Source organism: Myxocyprinus asiaticus, chromosome 5 (assembly GCF_019703515.2).
Source record: "Myxocyprinus asiaticus isolate MX2 ecotype Aquarium Trade chromosome 5, UBuf_Myxa_2, whole genome shotgun sequence".
NCBI classification, from domain to species: Eukaryota; Metazoa; Chordata; class Actinopteri; order Cypriniformes; family Catostomidae; genus Myxocyprinus; species Myxocyprinus asiaticus.
This window is the reverse complement of record NC_059348.1, coordinates 7,897,596-7,917,481: the sequence shown is the minus strand read 5'-3', so window position 1 is coordinate 7,917,481 and position 19,886 is coordinate 7,897,596. Positions and strand designations below refer to the sequence as shown.

General features: G+C 44.9%; 17 non-coding genes across 17 annotated transcripts; all 17 read right to left on the bottom strand.

Moving 5' to 3' along the window:
- Positions 1 to 366: 366 nt before the first annotated feature.
- On the bottom strand, positions 367 to 453 carry trnay-gua (transfer RNA tyrosine (anticodon GUA)). Its single transcript is given in 2 exon segments — positions 367 to 402; positions 417 to 453. It is a non-coding gene; the product is annotated as a tRNA-Tyr (tRNA).
- Positions 454 to 560: 107 nt separating this feature from the next.
- trnar-acg (transfer RNA arginine (anticodon ACG)) lies at positions 561 to 633 on the bottom strand. The gene has a single exon. It is a non-coding gene; the product is annotated as a tRNA-Arg (tRNA).
- Positions 634 to 1,899: 1,266 nt separating this feature from the next.
- Positions 1,900 to 1,986, bottom strand: trnay-gua (transfer RNA tyrosine (anticodon GUA)). The gene is given in 2 exon segments: positions 1,900 to 1,935; positions 1,950 to 1,986. It is a non-coding gene; the product is annotated as a tRNA-Tyr (tRNA).
- Positions 1,987 to 3,432: 1,446 nt separating this feature from the next.
- On the bottom strand, positions 3,433 to 3,519 carry trnay-gua (transfer RNA tyrosine (anticodon GUA)). The gene is given in 2 exon segments: positions 3,433 to 3,468; positions 3,483 to 3,519. It is a non-coding gene; the product is annotated as a tRNA-Tyr (tRNA).
- A 107-nt stretch (positions 3,520 to 3,626) lies between these two features.
- Positions 3,627 to 3,699, bottom strand: trnar-acg (transfer RNA arginine (anticodon ACG)). Its single transcript has one exon. It is a non-coding gene; the product is annotated as a tRNA-Arg (tRNA).
- Positions 3,700 to 4,965: 1,266 nt separating this feature from the next.
- Positions 4,966 to 5,052, bottom strand: trnay-gua (transfer RNA tyrosine (anticodon GUA)). Its single transcript is given in 2 exon segments — positions 4,966 to 5,001; positions 5,016 to 5,052. It is a non-coding gene; the product is annotated as a tRNA-Tyr (tRNA).
- A 107-nt stretch (positions 5,053 to 5,159) lies between these two features.
- Positions 5,160 to 5,232, bottom strand: trnar-acg (transfer RNA arginine (anticodon ACG)). Its single transcript has one exon. It is a non-coding gene; the product is annotated as a tRNA-Arg (tRNA).
- A 1,266-nt stretch (positions 5,233 to 6,498) lies between these two features.
- Positions 6,499 to 6,585, bottom strand: trnay-gua (transfer RNA tyrosine (anticodon GUA)). The gene is given in 2 exon segments: positions 6,499 to 6,534; positions 6,549 to 6,585. It is a non-coding gene; the product is annotated as a tRNA-Tyr (tRNA).
- A 107-nt stretch (positions 6,586 to 6,692) lies between these two features.
- trnar-acg (transfer RNA arginine (anticodon ACG)) lies at positions 6,693 to 6,765 on the bottom strand. The gene has a single exon. It is a non-coding gene; the product is annotated as a tRNA-Arg (tRNA).
- Positions 6,766 to 8,031: 1,266 nt separating this feature from the next.
- On the bottom strand, positions 8,032 to 8,118 carry trnay-gua (transfer RNA tyrosine (anticodon GUA)). Its single transcript is given in 2 exon segments — positions 8,032 to 8,067; positions 8,082 to 8,118. It is a non-coding gene; the product is annotated as a tRNA-Tyr (tRNA).
- Positions 8,119 to 8,225: 107 nt separating this feature from the next.
- trnar-acg (transfer RNA arginine (anticodon ACG)) lies at positions 8,226 to 8,298 on the bottom strand. The gene has a single exon. It is a non-coding gene; the product is annotated as a tRNA-Arg (tRNA).
- Positions 8,299 to 9,564: 1,266 nt separating this feature from the next.
- trnay-gua (transfer RNA tyrosine (anticodon GUA)) lies at positions 9,565 to 9,651 on the bottom strand. Its single transcript is given in 2 exon segments — positions 9,565 to 9,600; positions 9,615 to 9,651. It is a non-coding gene; the product is annotated as a tRNA-Tyr (tRNA).
- A 1,446-nt stretch (positions 9,652 to 11,097) lies between these two features.
- Positions 11,098 to 11,184, bottom strand: trnay-gua (transfer RNA tyrosine (anticodon GUA)). The gene is given in 2 exon segments: positions 11,098 to 11,133; positions 11,148 to 11,184. It is a non-coding gene; the product is annotated as a tRNA-Tyr (tRNA).
- A 1,452-nt stretch (positions 11,185 to 12,636) lies between these two features.
- Positions 12,637 to 12,723, bottom strand: trnay-gua (transfer RNA tyrosine (anticodon GUA)). The gene is given in 2 exon segments: positions 12,637 to 12,672; positions 12,687 to 12,723. It is a non-coding gene; the product is annotated as a tRNA-Tyr (tRNA).
- A 1,452-nt stretch (positions 12,724 to 14,175) lies between these two features.
- Positions 14,176 to 14,262, bottom strand: trnay-gua (transfer RNA tyrosine (anticodon GUA)). Its single transcript is given in 2 exon segments — positions 14,176 to 14,211; positions 14,226 to 14,262. It is a non-coding gene; the product is annotated as a tRNA-Tyr (tRNA).
- Positions 14,263 to 14,369: 107 nt separating this feature from the next.
- On the bottom strand, positions 14,370 to 14,442 carry trnar-acg (transfer RNA arginine (anticodon ACG)). The gene has a single exon. It is a non-coding gene; the product is annotated as a tRNA-Arg (tRNA).
- A 1,264-nt stretch (positions 14,443 to 15,706) lies between these two features.
- trnay-gua (transfer RNA tyrosine (anticodon GUA)) lies at positions 15,707 to 15,793 on the bottom strand. Its single transcript is given in 2 exon segments — positions 15,707 to 15,742; positions 15,757 to 15,793. It is a non-coding gene; the product is annotated as a tRNA-Tyr (tRNA).
- Positions 15,794 to 19,886: the final 4,093 nt, after the last annotated feature.

Sequence of the window (19,886 nt, the reverse complement as noted above, 5' to 3'; positions counted from 1 at the left end):
TGACACGGATTGGATATCGCGTCTAAAAAAATTTCCAGCACAGGAGTTTGGCCATCAAGTGAGGGAAACAGGCCAGCTCCTCGACAGCAGAAGTGCCATGAATTTGAAGCTTCCTGTTCGACGAGTTTTGCAAGGGCTGCTCTGGATGGCAGGCAAGGACCAGGCCCTCCCTTGTAGGCAGGTAACAGACCATCACTTCTGGCCTTGTGATTAGGATTTGGTGCTCTCAATGTTGAGGCCCGGGTTCGATTACCGGTCAGGGAACGTGTTTTTGTCGATCCAAAGCTGGCCTCTTTGACAAAAGTTCAAGCAACTGTGAGTTTGAGGAGCAAGGCAAGTAGTGCCTCCAAGAGATAAAAAGCACATTCCTTCGAGCCGGAATTGAACCAGCGACCTAAGGATGGCCAACGCAATGCCTACAGTCCTCCGCTCTACCAGCTGAGCTATCGAAGGGATGTTTGTACGGAGTGCATGTTCCTAATTTGCAGAGCTACTAGTTCCAGGTGAACATGGAATTGTAATGCCATGAGCGTCATGGAGTAAAAAAAGGATAAGTCAACCGAGCCAGCCAGGAGTTGAACCTAGAATCTTCTGATCCGTAGTCAGATGCGTTATCCATTGCGCCACTGGCCCATTGCACTTTTGACCCCGTGGCCTGTTAACTAGCTGCTTCCTGAGTGCCAGCATGCCCATTGATGTGGTGTGCTTGAAAAGTTCTATTTTCCTAGTAATCATAAAAAAAAACAACAAAAAAAACAACAAATCTTGGAAAGAACGATAACTCCTTCCCTTTTCAGTGCTCAGGGGCTCAAGCAAAAGTGCAGCCGGTGCTTTTACTTGGAAAGTAGCAAATGTGACACCACAATGCTGGTCACACTGTTCCAGTACTATTGCACAGGAAAAACATTTCAGAAGTGGGCTTCGAACCCACGCTTCTAGGGTAGACTGCGACCTGAGCGCCAGCTTCTGCAGAATGGTCCGTCTAAATGTTGAAGAATGTTGAACAATGTTTTACTGCACAGCCAATTTTGTTCAAGGGATTCAACATTTGCAGCCAATCACAGAGCGAGATTCTTGAAAATTTCTTAACATTTACAACTTTTGTCCAATCAGAGTTCAGGGAATGTCGGAGGGCATATTACCGCTTTTCACCGCTGGGGGCAGTCTGTGTCAATTCAGTTTCTAATCTGAGCCGAAAGTTTACAACATTTGACGATGATATGCTCACACTCTTGGAAAGTGTCAATGACCCTCAGGAGGAGTGTCAGAGGTCAATAAAGTTCACGACTTACAGTACGACCAGCAGCAGTTTATCTGCAGTCAGACTCAGCGAATTAGATGTTTGTTCAGCAAGGTATTACACTATAACAACAGGTAATTATGCATATTTTAATCAGATAATTGAATATCATCACAAATATTTTGTATTTTTTAAAACACTCTTAATATTTGTGTAGTTTTGTGTAAAACACTTTAATCTAGGACATCCAAGAAAATGTCTTACAAACCTAAAAATACACACAAAGCCATGTCTGACACGGATTGGATATCGCGTCTAAAAAAATTTCCAGCACAGGAGTTTGGCCATCAAGTGAGGGAAACAGGCCAGCTCCTCGACAGCAGAAGTGCCATGAATTTGAAGCTTCCTGTTCGACGAGTTTTGCAAGGGCTGCTCTGGATGGCAGGCAAGGACCAGGCCCTCCCTTGTAGGCAGGTAACAGACCATCACTTCTGGCCTTGTGATTAGGATTTGGTGCTCTCAATGTTGAGGCCCGGGTTCGATTACCGGTCAGGGAACGTGTTTTTGTCGATCCAAAGCTGGCCTCTTTGACAAAAGTTCAAGCAACTGTGAGTTTGAGGAGCAAGGCAAGTAGTGCCTCCAAGAGATAAAAAGCACATTCCTTCGAGCCGGAATTGAACCAGCGACCTAAGGATGGCCAACGCAATGCCTACAGTCCTCCGCTCTACCAGCTGAGCTATCGAAGGGATGTTTGTATGGAGTGCATGTTCCTAATTTGCAGAGCTACTAGTTCCAGGTGAACATGGAATTGTAATGCCATGAGCGTCATGGAGTAAAAAAGGATAAGTCAACCGAGCCAGCCAGGAGTTGAACCTAGAATCTTCTGATCCGTAGTCAGATGTCGTTATCCATTGCGCCACTGGCCCATTGCACTTTTGACCCCGTGGCCTGTTAACTAGCTGCTTCCTGAGTGCCAGCATGCCCATTGATGTGGTGTGCTTGAAAAGTTCTATTTTCCTAGTAATCATAAAAAAAAACAACAAAAAAAACAACAAATCTTGGAAAGAACGATAACTCCTTCCCTTTTCAGTGCTCAGGGGCTCAAGCAAAAGTGCAGCCGGTGCTTTTACTTGGAAAGTAGCAAATGTGACACCACAATGCTGGTCACACTGTTCCAGTACGATTGCATAGGAAAAACATTTCAGAAGTGGGCTTCGAACCCACGCTTCTAGGGTAGACTGCGACCTGAGCGCCAGCTTCTGCAGAATGGTCATTCTAAATGTTGAAGAATGTTGAACAATGTTTTACTGCACAGCCAATTTTGTTCAAGGGATTCAACATTTGCAGCCAATCACAGAGCGAGATTCTTGAAAATTTCTTAACATTTACAACTTTTGTCCAATCAGAGTTCAGGGAATGTCGGAGGGCATATTACCGCTTTTCACCGCTGGGGGCAGTCTGTGTCAATTCAGTTTCTAATCTGAGCCGAAAGTTTACAACATTTGACGATGATATGCTCACACTCTTGGAAAGTGTCAATGACCCTCAGGAGGAGTGTCAGAGGTCAATAAAGTTCACGACTTACAGTACGACCAGCAGCAGTTTATCTGCAGTCAGACTCAGCGAATTAGATGTTTGTTCAGCAAGGTATTACACTATAACAACAGGTAATTATGCATATTTTAATCAGATAATTGAATATCATCACAAATATTTTGTATTTTTTAAAACACTCTTAATATTTGTGTAGTTTTGTGTAAAACACTTTAATCTAGGACATCCAAGAAAATGTCTTACAAACCTAAAAATACACACAAAGCCATGTCTGACACGGATTGGATATCGCGTCTAAAAAAATTTCCAGCACAGGAGTTTGGCCATCAAGTGAGGGAAACAGGCCAGCTCCTCGACAGCAGAAGTGCCATGAATTTGAAGCTTCCTGTTCGACGAGTTTTGCAAGGGCTGCTCTGGATGGCAGGCAAGGACCAGGCCCTCCCTTGTAGGCAGGTAACAGACCATCACTTCTGGCCTTGTGATTAGGATTTGGTGCTCTCAATGTTGAGGCCCGGGTTCGATTACCGGTCAGGGAACGTGTTTTTGTCGATCCAAAGCTGGCCTCTTTGACAAAAGTTCAAGCAACTGTGAGTTTGAGGAGCAAGGCAAGTAGTGCCTCCAAGAGATAAAAAGCACATTCCTTCGAGCCGGAATTGAACCAGCGACCTAAGGATGGCCAACGCAATGCCTACAGTCCTCCGCTCTACCAGCTGAGCTATCGAAGGGATGTTTGTATGGAGTGCATGTTCCTAATTTGCAGAGCTACTAGTTCCAGGTGAACATGGAATTGTAATGCCATGAGCGTCATGGAGTAATAAAAGGATAAGTCAACCGAGCCAGCCAGGAGTTGAACCTAGAATCTTCTGATCCGTAGTCAGATGCGTTATCCATTGCGCCACTGGCCCATTGCACTTTTGACCCCGTGGCCTGTTAACTAGCTGCTTCCTGAGTGCCAGCATGCCCATTGATGTGGTGTGCTTGAAAAGTTCTATTTTCCTAGTAATCATAAAAAAAAACAACAAAAAAAACAACAAATCTTGGAAAGAACGATAACTCCTTCCCTTTTCAGTGCTCAGGGGCTCAAGCAAAAGTGCAGCCGGTGCTTTTACTTGGAAAGTAGCAAATGTGACACCACAATGCTGGTCACACTGTTCCAGTACGATTGCATAGGAAAAACATTTCAGAAGTGGGCTTCGAACCCACGCTTCTAGGGTAGACTGCGACCTGAGCGCCAGCTTCTGCAGAATGGTCATTCTAAATGTTGAAGAATGTTGAACAATGTTTTACTGCACAGCCAATTTTGTTCAAGGGATTCAACATTTGCAGCCAATCACAGAGCGAGATTCTTGAAAATTTCTTAACATTTACAACTTTTGTCCAATCAGAGTTCAGGGAATGTCGGAGGGCATATTACCGCTTTTCACCGCTGGGGGCAGTCTGTGTCAATTCAGTTTCTAATCTGAGCCGAAAGTTTACAACATTTGACGATGATATGCTCACACTCTTGGAAAGTGTCAATGACCCTCAGGAGGAGTGTCAGAGGTCAATAAAGTTCACGACTTACAGTACGACCAGCAGCAGTTTATCTGCAGTCAGACTCAGCGAATTAGATGTTTGTTCAGCAAGGTATTACACTATAACAACAGGTAATTATGCATATTTTAATCAGATAATTGAATATCATCACAAATATTTTGTATTTTTTAAAACACTCTTAATATTTGTGTAGTTTTGTGTAAAACACTTTAATCTAGGACATCCAAGAAAATGTCTTACAAACCTAAAAATACACACAAAGCCATGTCTGACACGGATTGGATATCGCGTCTAAAAAAATTTCCAGCACAGGAGTTTGGCCATCAAGTGAGGGAAACAGGCCAGCTCCTCGACAGCAGAAGTGCCATGAATTTGAAGCTTCCTGTTCGACGAGTTTTGCAAGGGCTGCTCTGGATGGCAGGCAAGGACCAGGCCCTCCCTTGTAGGCAGGTAACAGACCATCACTTCTGGCCTTGTGATTAGGATTTGGTGCTCTCAATGTTGAGGCCCGGGTTCGATTACCGGTCAGGGAACGTGTTTTTGTCGATCCAAAGCTGGCCTCTTTGACAAAAGTTCAAGCAACTGTGAGTTTGAGGAGCAAGGCAAGTAGTGCCTCCAAGAGATAAAAAGCACATTCCTTCGAGCCGGAATTGAACCAGCGACCTAAGGATGGCCAACGCAATGCCTACAGTCCTCCGCTCTACCAGCTGAGCTATCGAAGGGATGTTTGTACGGAGTGCATGTTCCTAATTTGCAGAGCTACTAGTTCCAGGTGAACATGGAATTGTAATGCCATGAGCGTCATGGAGTAAAAAAAGGATAAGTCAACCGAGCCAGCCAGGAGTTGAACCTAGAATCTTCTGATCCGTAGTCAGATGCGTTATCCATTGCGCCACTGGCCCATTGCACTTTTGACCCCGTGGCCTGTTAACTAGCTGCTTCCTGAGTGGCAGCATGCCCATTGATGTGGTGTGCTTGAAAAGTTCTATTTTCCTTGTAATCATAAAAAAAAACAACAAAAAAAACAACAAATCTTGGAAAGAACGATAACTCCTTCCCTTTTCAGTGCTCAGGGGCTCAAGCAAAAGTGCAGCCGGTGCTTTTACTTGGAAAGTAGCAAATGTGACACCACAATGCTGGTCACACTGTTCCAGTACGATTGCATAGGAAAAACATTTCAGAAGTGGGCTTCGAACCCACGCTTCTAGGGTAGACTGCGACCTGAGCGCCAGCTTCTGCAGAATGGTCATTCTAAATGTTGAAGAATGTTGAACAATGTTTTACTGCACAGCCAATTTTGTTCAAGGGATTCAACATTTGCAGCCAATCACAGAGCGAGATTCTTGAAAATTTCTTAACATTTACAACTTTTGTCCAATCAGAGTTCAGGGAATGTCGGAGGGCATATTACCGCTTTTCACCGCTGGGGGCAGTCTGTGTCAATTCAGTTTCTAATCTGAGCCGAAAGTTTACAACATTTGACGATGATATGCTCACACTCTTGGAAAGTGTCAATGACCCTCAGGAGGAGTGTCAGAGGTCAATAAAGTTCACGACTTACAGTACGACCAGCAGCAGTTTATCTGCAGTCAGACTCAGCGAATTAGATGTTTGTTCAGCAAGGTATTACACTATAACAACAGGTAATTATGCATATTTTAATCAGATAATTGAATATCATCACAAATATTTTGTATTTTTTAAAACACTCTTAATATTTGTGTAGTTTTGTGTAAAACACTTTAATCTAGGACATCCAAGAAAATGTCTTACAAACCTAAAAATACACACAAAGCCATGTCTGACACGGATTGGATATCGCGTCTAAAAAAATTTCCAGCACAGGAGTTTGGCCATCAAGTGAGGGAAACAGGCCAGCTCCTCGACAGCAGAAGTGCCATGAATTTGAAGCTTCCTGTTCGACGAGTTTTGCAAGGGCTGCTCTGGATGGCAGGCAAGGACCAGGCCCTCCCTTGTAGGCAGGTAACAGACCATCACTTCTGGCCTTGTGATTAGGATTTGGTGCTCTCAATGTTGAGGCCCGGGTTCGATTACCGGTCAGGGAACGTGTTTTTGTCGATCCAAAGCTGGCCTCTTTGACAAAAGTTCAAGCAACTGTGAGTTTGAGGAGCAAGGCAAGTAGTGCCTCCAAGAGATAAAAAGCACATTCCTTCGAGCCGGAATTGAACCAGCGACCTAAGGATGGCCAACGCAATGCCTACAGTCCTCCGCTCTACCAGCTGAGCTATCGAAGGGATGTTTGTACGGAGTGCATGTTCCTAATTTGCAGAGCTACTAGTTCCAGGTGAACATGGAATTGTAATGCCATGAGCGTCATGGAGTAAAAAAAGGATAAGTCAACCGAGCCAGCCAGGAGTTGAACCTAGAATCTTCTGATCCGTAGTCAGATGCGTTATCCATTGCGCCACTGGCCCATTGCACTTTTGACCCCGTGGCCTGTTAACTAGCTGCTTCCTGAGTGCCAGCATGCCCATTGATGTGGTGTGCTTGAAAAGTTCTATTTTCCTAGTAATCATAAAAAAAAACAACAAAAAAAACAACAAATCTTGGAAAGAACGATAACTCCTTCCCTTTTCAGTGCTCAGGGGCTCAAGCAAAAGTGCAGCCGGTGCTTTTACTTGGAAAGTAGCAAATGTGACACCACAATGCTGGTCACACTGTTCCAGTACTATTGCACAGGAAAAACATTTCAGAAGTGGGCTTCGAACCCACGCTTCTAGGGTAGACTGCGACCTGAGCGCCAGCTTCTGCAGAATGGTCCGTCTAAATGTTGAAGAATGTTGAACAATGTTTTACTGCACAGCCAATTTTGTTCAAGGGATTCAACATTTGCAGCCAATCACAGAGCGAGATTCTTGAAAATTTCTTAACATTTACAACTTTTGTCCAATCAGAGTTCAGGGAATGTCGGAGGGCATATTACCGCTTTTCACCGCTGGGGGCAGTCTGTGTCAATTCAGTTTCTAATCTGAGCCGAAAGTTTACAACATTTGACGATGATATGCTCACACTCTTGGAAAGTGTCAATGACCCTCAGGAGGAGTGTCAGAGGTCAATAAAGTTCACGACTTACAGTACGACCAGCAGCAGTTTATCTGCAGTCAGACTCAGCGAATTAGATGTTTGTTCAGCAAGGTATTACACTATAACAACAGGTAATTATGCATATTTTAATCAGATAATTGAATATCATCACAAATATTTTGTATTTTTTAAAACACTCTTAATATTTGTGTAGTTTTGTGTAAAACACTTTAATCTAGGACATCCAAGAAAATGTCTTACAAACCTAAAAATACACACAAAGCCATGTCTGACACGGATTGGATATCGCGTCTAAAAAAATTTCCAGCACAGGAGTTTGGCCATCAAGTGAGGGAAACAGGCCAGCTCCTCGACAGCAGAAGTGCCATGAATTTGAAGCTTCCTGTTCGACGAGTTTTGCAAGGGCTGCTCTGGATGGCAGGCAAGGACCAGGCCCTCCCTTGTAGGCAGGTAACAGACCATCACTTCTGGCCTTGTGATTAGGATTTGGTGCTCTCAATGTTGAGGCCCGGGTTCGATTACCGGTCAGGGAACGTGTTTTTGTCGATCCAAAGCTGGCCTCTTTGACAAAAGTTCAAGCAACTGTGAGTTTGAGGAGCAAGGCAAGTAGTGCCTCCAAGAGATAAAAAGCACATTCCTTCGAGCCGGAATTGAACCAGCGACCTAAGGATGGCCAACGCAATGCCTACAGTCCTCCGCTCTACCAGCTGAGCTATCGAAGGGATGTTTGTATGGAGTGCATGTTCCTAATTTGCAGAGCTACTAGTTCCAGGTGAACATGGAATTGTAATGCCATGAGCGTCATGGAGTAAAAAAAGGATAAGTCAACCGAGCCAGCCAGGAGTTGAACCTAGAATCTTCTGATCCGTAGTCAGATGCGTTATCCATTGCGCCACTGGCCCATTGCACTTTTGACCCCGTGGCCTGTTAACTAGCTGCTTCCTGAGTGCCAGCATGCCCATTGATGTGGTGTGCTTGAAAAGTTCTATTTTCCTAGTAATCATAAAAAAAAACAACAAAAAAAACAACAAATCTTGGAAAGAACGATAACTCCTTCCCTTTTCAGTGCTCAGGGGCTCAAGCAAAAGTGCAGCCGGTGCTTTTACTTGGAAAGTAGCAAATGTGACACCACAATGCTGGTCACACTGTTCCAGTACGATTGCATAGGAAAAACATTTCAGAAGTGGGCTTCGAACCCACGCTTCTAGGGTAGACTGCGACCTGAGCGCCAGCTTCTGCAGAATGGTCATTCTAAATGTTGAAGAATGTTGAACAATGTTTTACTGCACAGCCAATTTTGTTCAAGGGATTCAACATTTGCAGCCAATCACAGAGCGAGATTCTTGAAAATTTCTTAACATTTACAACTTTTGTCCAATCAGAGTTCAGGGAATGTCGGAGGGCATATTACCGCTTTTCACCGCTGGGGGCAGTCTGTGTCAATTCAGTTTCTAATCTGAGCCGAAAGTTTACAACATTTGACGATGATATGCTCACACTCTTGGAAAGTGTCAATGACCCTCAGGAGGAGTGTCAGAGGTCAATAAAGTTCACGACTTACAGTACGACCAGCAGCAGTTTATCTGCAGTCAGACTCAGCGAATTAGATGTTTGTTCAGCAAGGTATTACACTATAACAACAGGTAATTATGCATATTTTAATCAGATAATTGAATATCATCACAAATATTTTGTATTTTTTAAAACACTCTTAATATTTGTGTAGTTTTGTGTAAAACACTTTAATCTAGGACATCCAAGAAAATGTCTTACAAACCTAAAAATACACACAAAGCCATGTCTGACACGGATTGGATATCGCGTCTAAAAAAATTTCCAGCACAGGAGTTTGGCCATCAAGTGAGGGAAACAGGCCAGCTCCTCGACAGCAGAAGTGCCATGAATTTGAAGCTTCCTGTTCGACGAGTTTTGCAAGGGCTGCTCTGGATGGCAGGCAAGGACCAGGCCCTCCCTTGTAGGCAGGTAACAGACCATCACTTCTGGCCTTGTGATTAGGATTTGGTGCTCTCAATGTTGAGGCCCGGGTTCGATTACCGGTCAGGGAACGTGTTTTTGTCGATCCAAAGCTGGCCTCTTTGACAAAAGTTCAAGCAACTGTGAGTTTGAGGAGCAAGGCAAGTAGTGCCTCCAAGAGATAAAAAGCACATTCCTTCGAGCCGGAATTGAACCAGCGACCTAAGGATGGCCAACGCAATGCCTACAGTCCTCCGCTCTACCAGCTGAGCTATCGAAGGGATGTTTGTATGGAGTGCATGTTCCTAATTTGCAGAGCTACTAGTTCCAGGTGAACATGGAATTGTAATGCCATGAGCGTCATGGAGTAATAAAAGGATAAGTCAACCGAGCCAGCCAGGAGTTGAACCTAGAATCTTCTGATCCGTAGTCAGAGTCGTTATCCATTGCGCCACTGGCCCATTGCACTTTTGACCCCGTGGCCTGTTAACTAGCTGCTTCCTGAGTGCCAGCATGCCCATTGATGTGGTGTGCTTGAAAAGTTCTATTTTCCTAGTAATCATAAAAAAAAACAACAAAAAAAACAACAAATCTTGGAAAGAACGATAACTCCTTCCCTTTTCAGTGCTCAGGGGCTCAAGCAAAAGTGCAGCCGGTGCTTTTACTTGGAAAGTAGCAAATGTGACACCACAATGCTGGTCACACTGTTCCAGTACGATTGCATAGGAAAAACATTTCAGAAGTGGGCTTCGAACCCACGCTTCTAGGGTAGACTGCGACCTGAGCGCCAGCTTCTGCAGAATGGTCCGTCTAAATGTTGAAGAATGTTGAACAATGTTTTACTGCACAGCCAATTTTGTTCAAGGGATTCAACATTTGCAGCCAATCACAGAGCGAGATTCTTGAAAATTTCTTAACATTTACAACTTTTGTCCAATCAGAGTTCAGGGAATGTCGGAGGGCATATTACCGCTTTTCACCGCTGGGGGCAGTCTGTGTCAATTCAGTTTCTAATCTGAGCCGAAAGTTTACAACATTTGACGATGATATGCTCACACTCTTGGAAAGTGTCAATGACCCTCAGGAGGAGTGTCAGAGGTCAATAAAGTTCACGACTTACAGTACGACCAGCAGCAGTTTATCTGCAGTCAGACTCAGCGAATTAGATGTTTGTTCAGCAAGGTATTACACTATAACAACAGGTAATTATGCATATTTTAATCAGATAATTGAATATCATCACAAATATTTTGTATTTTTTAAAACACTCTTAATATTTGTGTAGTTTTGTGTAAAACACTTTAATCTAGGACATCCAAGAAAATGTCTTACAAACCTAAAAATACACACAAAGCCATGTCTGACACGGATTGGATATCGCGTCTAAAAAAATTTCCAGCACAGGAGTTTGGCCATCAAGTGAGGGAAACAGGCCAGCTCCTCGACAGCAGAAGTGCCATGAATTTGAAGCTTCCTGTTCGACGAGTTTTGCAAGGGCTGCTCTGGATGGCAGGCAAGGACCAGGCCCTCCCTTGTAGGCAGGTAACAGACCATCACTTCTGGCCTTGTGATTAGGATTTGGTGCTCTCAATGTTGAGGCCCGGGTTCGATTACCGGTCAGGGAACGTGTTTTTGTCGATCCAAAGCTGGCCTCTTTGACAAAAGTTCAAGCAACTGTGAGTTTGAGGAGCAAGGCAAGTAGTGCCTCCAAGAGATAAAAAGCACATTCCTTCGAGCCGGAATTGAACCAGCGACCTAAGGATGGCCAACGCAATGCCTACAGTCCTCCGCTCTACCAGCTGAGCTATCGAAGGGATGTTTGTATGGAGTGCATGTTCCTAATTTGCAGAGCTACTAGTTCCAGGTGAACATGGAATTGTAATGCCATGAGCGTCATGGAGTAAAAAAAACCGAGCCAGCCAGGAGTTGAACCTAGAATCTTCTGATCCGTAGTCAGAGTCGTTATCCATTGCGCCACTGGCCCATTGCACTTTTGACCCCGTGGCCTGTTAACTAGCTGCTTCCTGAGTGCCAGCATGCCCATTGATGTGGTGTGCTTGAAAAGTTCTATTTTCCTAGTAATCATAAAAAAAAACAACAAAAAAAACAACAAATCTTGGAAAGAACGATAACTCCTTCCCTTTTCAGTGCTCAGGGGCTCAAGCAAAAGTGCAGCTGGTGCTTTTACTTGGAAAGTAGCAAATGTGACACCACAATGCTGGTCACACTGTTCCAGTACGATTGCATAGGAAAAACATTTCAGAAATGGGCTTCGAACCCACGCTTCTAGGGTAGACTGTGACCTGAGCGCCAGCTTCTGCAGAATGGTCCGTCTAAATGTTGAAGAATGTTGAAGAATGTTGAACAATGTTTTACTGCACAGCCAATTTTGTTCAAGGGATTCAACATTTGCAGCCAATCACAGAGCGAGATTCTTGAAAATTTCTTAACATTTACAACTTTTGTCCAATCAGAGTTCAGGGAATGTCGGAGGGCATATTACCGCTTTTCACCGCTGGGGGCAGTCTGTGTCAATTCAGTTTCTAATCTGAGCCGAAAGTTTACAACATTTGACGATGATATGCTCACACTCTTGGAAAGTGTCAATGACCCTCAGGAGGAGTGTCAGAGGTCAATAAAGTTCACGACTTACAGTACGACCAGCAGCAGTTTATCTGCAGTCAGACTCAGCGAATTAGATGTTTGTTCAGCAAGGTATTACACTATAACAACAGGTAATTATGCATATTTTAATCAGATAATTGAATATCATCACAAATATTTTGTATTTTTTAAAACACTCTTAATATTTGTGTAGTTTTGTGTAAAACACTTTAATCTAGGACATCCAAGAAAATGTCTTACAAACCTAAAAATACACACAAAGCCATGTCTGACACGGATTGGATATCGCGTCTAAAAAAATTTCCAGCACAGGAGTTTGGCCATCAAGTGAGGGAAACAGGCCAGCTCCTCGACAGCAGAAGTGCCATGAATTTGAAGCTTCCTGTTCGACGAGTTTTGCAAGGCTCTCGACTGCTCTGGATGGCAGGCAAGGACCAGGCCCTCCCTTGTAGGCAGGTAACAGACCATCACTTCTGGCCTTGTGATTAGGATTTGGTGCTCTCAATGTTGAGGCCCGGGTTCGATTACCGGTCAGGGAACGTGTTTTTGTCGATCCAAAGCTGGCCTCTTTGACAAAAGTTCAAGCAACTGTGAGTTTGAGGAGCAAGGCAAGTAGTGCCTCCAAGAGATAAAAAGCACATTCCTTCGAGCCGGAATTGAACCAGCGACCTAAGGATGGCCAACGCAATGCCTACAGTCCTCCGCTCTACCAGCTGAGCTATCGAAGGGATGTTTGTATGGAGTGCATGTTCCTAATTTGCAGAGCTACTAGTTCCAGGTGAACATGGAATTGTAATGCCATGAGCGTCATGGAGTAAAAAAAGGATAAGTCAACCTAGCCAGCCAGGAGTTAAACCTAGAATCTTCTGATCCGTAGTCAGATGCGTTATCCATTGCGCCACTGGCCCATTGCACTTTTGACCCCGTGACCTGTTAACTAGCTGCTTCCTGAGTGGCAGCATGCCCATTGATGTGGTGTGCTTGAAAAGTTCTATTTTCCTAGTAATCATAAAAAAAAAACAACAAAAAAAACAAATCTTGGAAAGAACGATAACTCCTTCCCTTTTCAGTGCTCAGGGGCTCAAGCAAAAGTGCAGCCGGTGCTTTTACTTGGAAAGTAGCAAATGTGACACCACAATGCTGGTCACACTGTTCCAGTACGATTGCATAGGAAAAACATTTCAGAAGTGGGCTTCGAACCCACGCTTCTAGGGTAGACTGCGACCTGAGCGCCAGCTTCTGCAGAATGGTCCGTCTAAATGTTGAAGAATGTTGAACAATGTTTTACTGCACAGCCAATTTTGTTCAAGGGATTCAACATTTGCAGCCAATCACAGAGCGAGATTCTTGAAAATTTCTTAACATTTACAACTTTTGTCCAATCAGAGTTCAGGGAATGTCGGAGGGCATATTACCGCTTTTCACCGCTGGGGGCAGTCTGTGTCAATTCAGTTTCTAATCTGAGCCGAAAGTTTACAACATTTGACGATGATATGCTCACACTCTTGGAAAGTGTCAATGACCCTCAGGAGGAGTGTCAGAGGTCAATAAAGTTCACGACTTACAGTACGACCAGCAGCAGTTTATCTGCAGTCAGACTCAGCGAATTAGATGTTTGTTCAGCAAGGTATTACACTATAACAACAGGTAATTATGCATATTTTAATCAGATAATTGAATATCATCACAAATATTTTGTATTTTTTAAAACACTCTTAATATTTGTGTAGTTTTGTGTAAAACACTTTAATCTAGGACATCCAAGAAAATGTCTTACAAACCTAAAAATACACACAAAGCCATGTCTGACACGGATTGGATATCGCGTCTAAAAAAATTTCCAGCACAGGAGTTTGGCCATCAAGTGAGGGAAACAGGCCAGCTCCTCGACAGCAGAAGTGCCATGAATTTGAAGCTTCCTGTTCGACGAGTTTTGCAAGGCCTCCTCGGCTGCTCTGGATGGCAGGCAAGGACCAGGCCCTCCCTTGTAGGCAGGTAACAGACCATCACTTCTGGCCTTGTGATTAGGATTTGGTGCTCTCAATGTTGAGGCCCGGGTTCGATTACCGGTCAGGGAACGTGTTTTTGTCGATCCAAAGCTGGCCTCTTTGACAAAAGTTCAAGCAACTGTGAGTTTGAGGAGCAAGGCAAGTAGTGCCTCCAAGAGATAAAAAGCACATTCCTTCGAGCCGGAATTGAACCAGCGACCTAAGGATGGCCAACGCAATGCCTACAGTCCTCCGCTCTACCAGCTGAGCTATCGAAGGGATGTTTGTATGGAGTGCATGTTCCTAATTTGCAGAGCTACTAGTTCCAGGTGAACATGGAATTGTAATGCCATGAGCGTCATGGAGTAAAAAAAGGATAAGTCAACCGAGCCAGCCAGGAGTTGAACCTAGAATCTTCTGATCCGTAGTCAGATGCGTTATCCATTGCGCCACTGGCCCATTGCACTTTTGACCCCGTGGCCTGTTAACTAGCTGCTTCCTGAGTGCCAGCATGCCCATTGATGTGGTGTGCTTGAAAAGTTCTATTTTCCTAGTAATCATAAAAAAAAAACAACAAAAAAAACAAATCTTGGAAAGAACGATAACTCCTTCCCTTTTCAGTGCTCAGGGGCTCAAGCAAAAGTGCAGCCGGTGCTTTTACTTGGAAAGTAGCAAATGTGACACCACAATGCTGGTCACACTGTTCCAGTACGATTGCATAGGAAAAACATTTCAGAAGTGGGCTTCGAACCCACGCTTCTAGGGTAGACTGTGACCTGAGCGCCAGCTTCTGCAGAATGGTCATTCTAAATGTTGAAGAATGTTGAACAATGTTTTACTGCACAGCCAATTTTGTTCAAGGGATTCAACATTTGCAGCCAATCACAGAGCGAGATTCTTGAAAATTTCTTAACATTTACAACTTTTGTCCAATCAGAGTTCAGGGAATGTCGGAGGGCATATTACCGCTTTTCACCGCTGGGGGCAGTCTGTGTCAATTCAGTTTCTAATCTGAGCCGAAAGTTTACAACATTTGACGATGATATGCTCACACTCTTGGAAAGTGTCAATGACCCTCAGGAGGAGTGTCAGAGGTCAATAAAGTTCACGACTTACAGTACGACCAGCAGCAGTTTATCTGCAGTCAGACTCAGCGAATTAGATGTTTGTTCAGCAAGGTATTACACTATAACAACAGGTAATTATGCATATTTTAATCAGATAATTGAATATCATCACAAATATTTTGTATTTTTTAAAACACTCTTAATATTTGTGTAGTTTTGTGTAAAACACTTTAATCTAGGACATCCAAGAAAATGTCTTACAAACCTAAAAATACACACAAAGCCATGTCTGACACGGATTGGATATCGCGTCTAAAAAAATTTCCAGCACAGGAGTTTGGCCATCAAGTGAGGGAAACAGGCCAGCTCCTCGACAGCAGAAGTGCCATGAATTTGAAGCTTCCTGTTCGACGAGTTTTGCAAGGGCTGCTCTGGATGGCAGGCAAGGACCAGGCCCTCCCTTGTAGGCAGGTAACAGACCATCACTTCTGGCCTTGTGATTAGGATTTGGTGCTCTCAATGTTGAGGCCCGGGTTCGATTACCGGTCAGGGAACGTGTTTTTGTCGATCCAAAGCTGGCCTCTTTGACAAAAGTTCAAGCAACTGTGAGTTTGAGGAGCAAGGCAAGTAGTGCCTCCAAGAGATAAAAAGCACATTCCTTCGAGCCGGAATTGAACTGGCGACCTAAGGATGGCCAATGCAACACCTACAGTCCTCCGCTCTACCAGCTGAGCTATCGAAGGGATATTTCTATGGGGTGCATGTTCCTAATTTGCAGAGCTACTGGTTCCAGGTGAACATGGAATTGTAATGCCATGAGCGTCATGGAGTAGAAAAAAGATAAGTCAACTGAGCCAGCCAGGAGTTAAACCTAGAATCTTCTGATCCTTAGTCATATGCGTTATCCATTGCACCACTAACTTGCTGATCAAAAAACACACACACAAAACCCAATGCGTGGAAAGAACGATAACTCCTTCCCTTTTCAGTGCTCAGGGGTTTAAGCAAAAGTGCAGCCGGTGTCTTTGCTTGGAAAAACTTGTCAGAAATGTGTTTGAACCCATGCCTCAAAGGGTGACTGTGACCTGAAAGCAGTGATTTAGACTGCTTGGTCATCCTGACACATGAGATGGGAGATGGTTGCCCCTTTGGGGCTGAATCACACAAAACGCCAACCGTACATTGCAATTTTGCATAAATCTACCTTGCAAAATACAGTGGACTCTCTGAGAATATTGTAGATAGTAAAGAATCACACTGCATGCTGGTGCACCCCTTTAACAATCAGCTCACCTTTTTACCCCACACCTGAGAGCGATTAAGAGAGAGAGGGAGATAAAGAGAAAACACGCTCTACATTCACACAAACAATACAGCAGAGAAAGGGACATATTTAGCTTTTCTTTCCACTTGAAAAGAGCATGACAGGGTTAGTTTTATATGGGGATGTTGGGTTATGTAATAATTATCAGAGCTTCTCAGTAATTTGAATCCCATGTGCATCGGTCATGTCAATAATTTTTCCAGACTGCGAATTCCCACAGTGGTAAAAAAATTACAGGTAATATTTATCCCGTGCGAATTGACATGTTTGTAAAAAGTCAGCAAATCTGCACTTTCTAGTCCTTGAGCCTTTTAAATATCATTGTTTCTTAAGTTCTCCATGTCTGAAGTGGATGTTGGTCAAAAGAAGATGCCAGAAATTATAAGGCATGCTTCACTTCAGATGAACTTCAGATAACATTGACTGTTACGTTTGGACTGATGCATCTTTTCCTCAAGCTTTTTATGCTGTCAAATGTTTATTTACCCATGTAAAAGAAAAACGAGCAGTCTTTTTTTGTTGTTGTTTAGGAAAATTAGAAGAAACACAAGCACGTTTTTTATTATATATTTAAGCATACTGAGTGCAGGAAACTGTGTTGAGCTTCTCGTTTCTGAACATTTATTAGGGAGAAATAAAATTACATCTTGTGAAGGGATTATCTATATTTGTAATTCAAGAGTGTATTATAAGATTACAGGCTTGTTAATGTCACCATTTCTGTTCTATTTAGACAGATATTCCAAAGAATTTGTTTTATAATCACAGATACAGTATATGCTCATGTTTACAGTTTTTTACGATCGCTATGACAATTTTTCCACTACTTTTAACAATTTTCCTAAACTCTTAACGCACCAACACACCTACAACACACAATTGGCAAAACGGTTAATTTCATGCTCAAAATCACACATTGTAAATAAAACTCCAACACTAATTTTCAAAATACAGTAATACACTAACACTGTGTCTACCAAAACACTGCAAACATGTCTCAAAATCAAATAATTATTCCAAAACACTAACACACGTTCTCTTCCAACAGGAACATTTAGTCAATCATAGCACAATGTCATAAAAACACTAACATCAGATGGAATTACAGAAACTGCATTATTTTATATGTGTCAGGTCTGCCATTATACAATAAACAGTATATTGTATTGATCATAGATTGTTTTGCACTGCAGTTTCTTTTGAAGCCTCTCTCCATTTTTGTTCCCTATCTGTCACTCACTTGACGTTGTGTCATTGTAGTGACACTAGGGGTCACTCTTGGGAGCCCGAGACACCTCTGGTCTTTGATAAAAGGTCAATGAAAATTGGCGAGTGGTATTTGCATGCCACTCCCCCGGACATATGGGTATAAAAGGAGCTGGTATACAACCATTCATTCAGATTTTCTCTTCGGAGCTGAAGGGTCATGCTCACTGAGCTGAATACTACTGTTCATTCACCTCTGCTGGATCTGACGGCGCATTTCAGCGGCTTCTCCCCCCTCTGCACTAGTGCACTGCAGAGAATGCCCCTGGGCGCTTCGGCAGAAATAAAAGAGTATATTTCTCTAAAAGAGTATATTTCTCTAAAAGAGTGGCACACACGGAACGTCTTTTTAAAGACGCGTCTTTTTAAAGATGCTTTTCCGATTGTGTGTTATTCCTGGTTGTGCTCGTTATCTCTTGCCTTCTGAAGGTCACGATCACTGTCTTTCGTGTCTGGGCACTGCTCACGCGGAGACAGCGTTCGTGGATGGTCATGTTCTCATTGCAAGAATATGTCCATGGCAACGTTGCGGTCGCGGCTCGCCTTTGTAAGAAAGCAAGCCACCCCAGAGGCTCCCGCCTCGATCCTTTTACTCACGGGTATGAGGCCAGCGCGGCTAGCACTGGGGGCGATTTGGGGACCCCAATGGGACCGCCTCTGCCGGGTATCCCCCCGCGGACCTCCCATTCCCCAGCACGCTCGTCTGCCCCGATCGGGCTTCCAGATGAGTCCGCCGGCTCGTCTCACAGCGAGTTCGAACTCTTATTCGGAGCCCGCGAAAGTGATGAGCTCTCAAGCGCAGCATCGGAGAGCGGGCTCGTCCAGTCGGAAGCCTCAGCTGGGCTCCTCCCTTCGGGGTCAATTGCCCAGTCACAGGCGGAGATGACGACATGCTTTTCCGGGCAGCCGCGAGCGTCGGGCTACAGTGGAACTCACTGCTCTTTCCTGAACCCTCGCGGCACGGTGATTGGTTCCTGGGCTCGCGGCGCCGCTCAAAGCCACGCCCCGTCCCCATTCCTTTCTTCCCGGAAGTGCATGAAGAGCTGACAAGGTCGCGGGAGGCACTTTTTACTGCCCGGTCCCGATCTTTTCAGCTTCCCCGCCCTCACTACCCTCGATGGTGGGGCGGCCAAGGGCTGTTCGGCAATCCCCCAGTGGATAAAGGTGCTCGCGGTGCACCTATGCCCGCAGAGCGCTGCCACCTGGCACGGGTCAAGGCCTGTAGGTTTACATCGTCTCTGACAGCCAAGGCCTACGGTACCACTGGACAAGCCGCCTCCACCCTGCACGCCATGGCTCTCCTGCAAGTCCACCAAGGCGCTAAAGGAACTGTACGAGGGTAGTTCCGCCCCGGGATTGATGCAGGAACTGCGCTCGGCGACCGACCTCGCTCTCCGAGCGACGGAGGTCACGGCGCGGTCTCTCGTGCGGACGATGGCCACACTATTGGTCCAGGAGCGCCACCTTTGGCTCAACCTGGTCGAGATAGGTGAGGCCGACAACACAAGGAGCAAGGAGCCAGGTAAGTGCTTCGATGTCCTTAGACTCAGCACGGCCACGACGTGGTGTAGCACCTCGAGCTCCACCCCGCCGCGAGGCCCCACCTGCTGGTACGTCCGATGACGTTGTCCCTTAAGTCCCCCTTGCGCGGAACTTGGACGCATGGCTTGCGCTTTCCAATCCATCGCGAGGGCTAGTCCGGACTGTCCGACTCGGCTGAGCGATTCACTTCGCCGAGCATCCGCCCAGGTTCAGCGGTGTCCACTTCACCTTGGTGAAAGACGAAAACGCTGCAACCTTGCGCAGAGATCGCTACCCTCCTACGGAAGGGCGCGACAGAAACTGTCCCTCCAGCCGAGATGAAGAAGGGGTTTTTCAGCCCCTACTTCATCATACCGATAAAAGGCGGTGGGTTGCGGTCAATCTTGGACCTGTGAGTTCTGAACCTGTGAGCGCCTGTATGCCTTTAAGTGGTGTCTGTTCGCTAAGTGGTGTTCTTCCCATCGGGTAGACCCCCAGGGAGGCTGTCCCCTTCCACCTTGAAGGTGTGCGTTGCCGCCATAGCAGCACATCATGACGCAGTCGATGGTAAGTCCTTAGGGAAGCACGACCTGATCATCAGGTTCCTAAGAGGCGCCAGGAGGCTGAATCCCTCCAGACCGTGCCTCGTTCCCTCATCGGACCTCTGTAGTCCTTCAGGGTCTACAGAGAGCCCCCTTTGAGCCTTTGCAGTCAGCCGAGCTTAA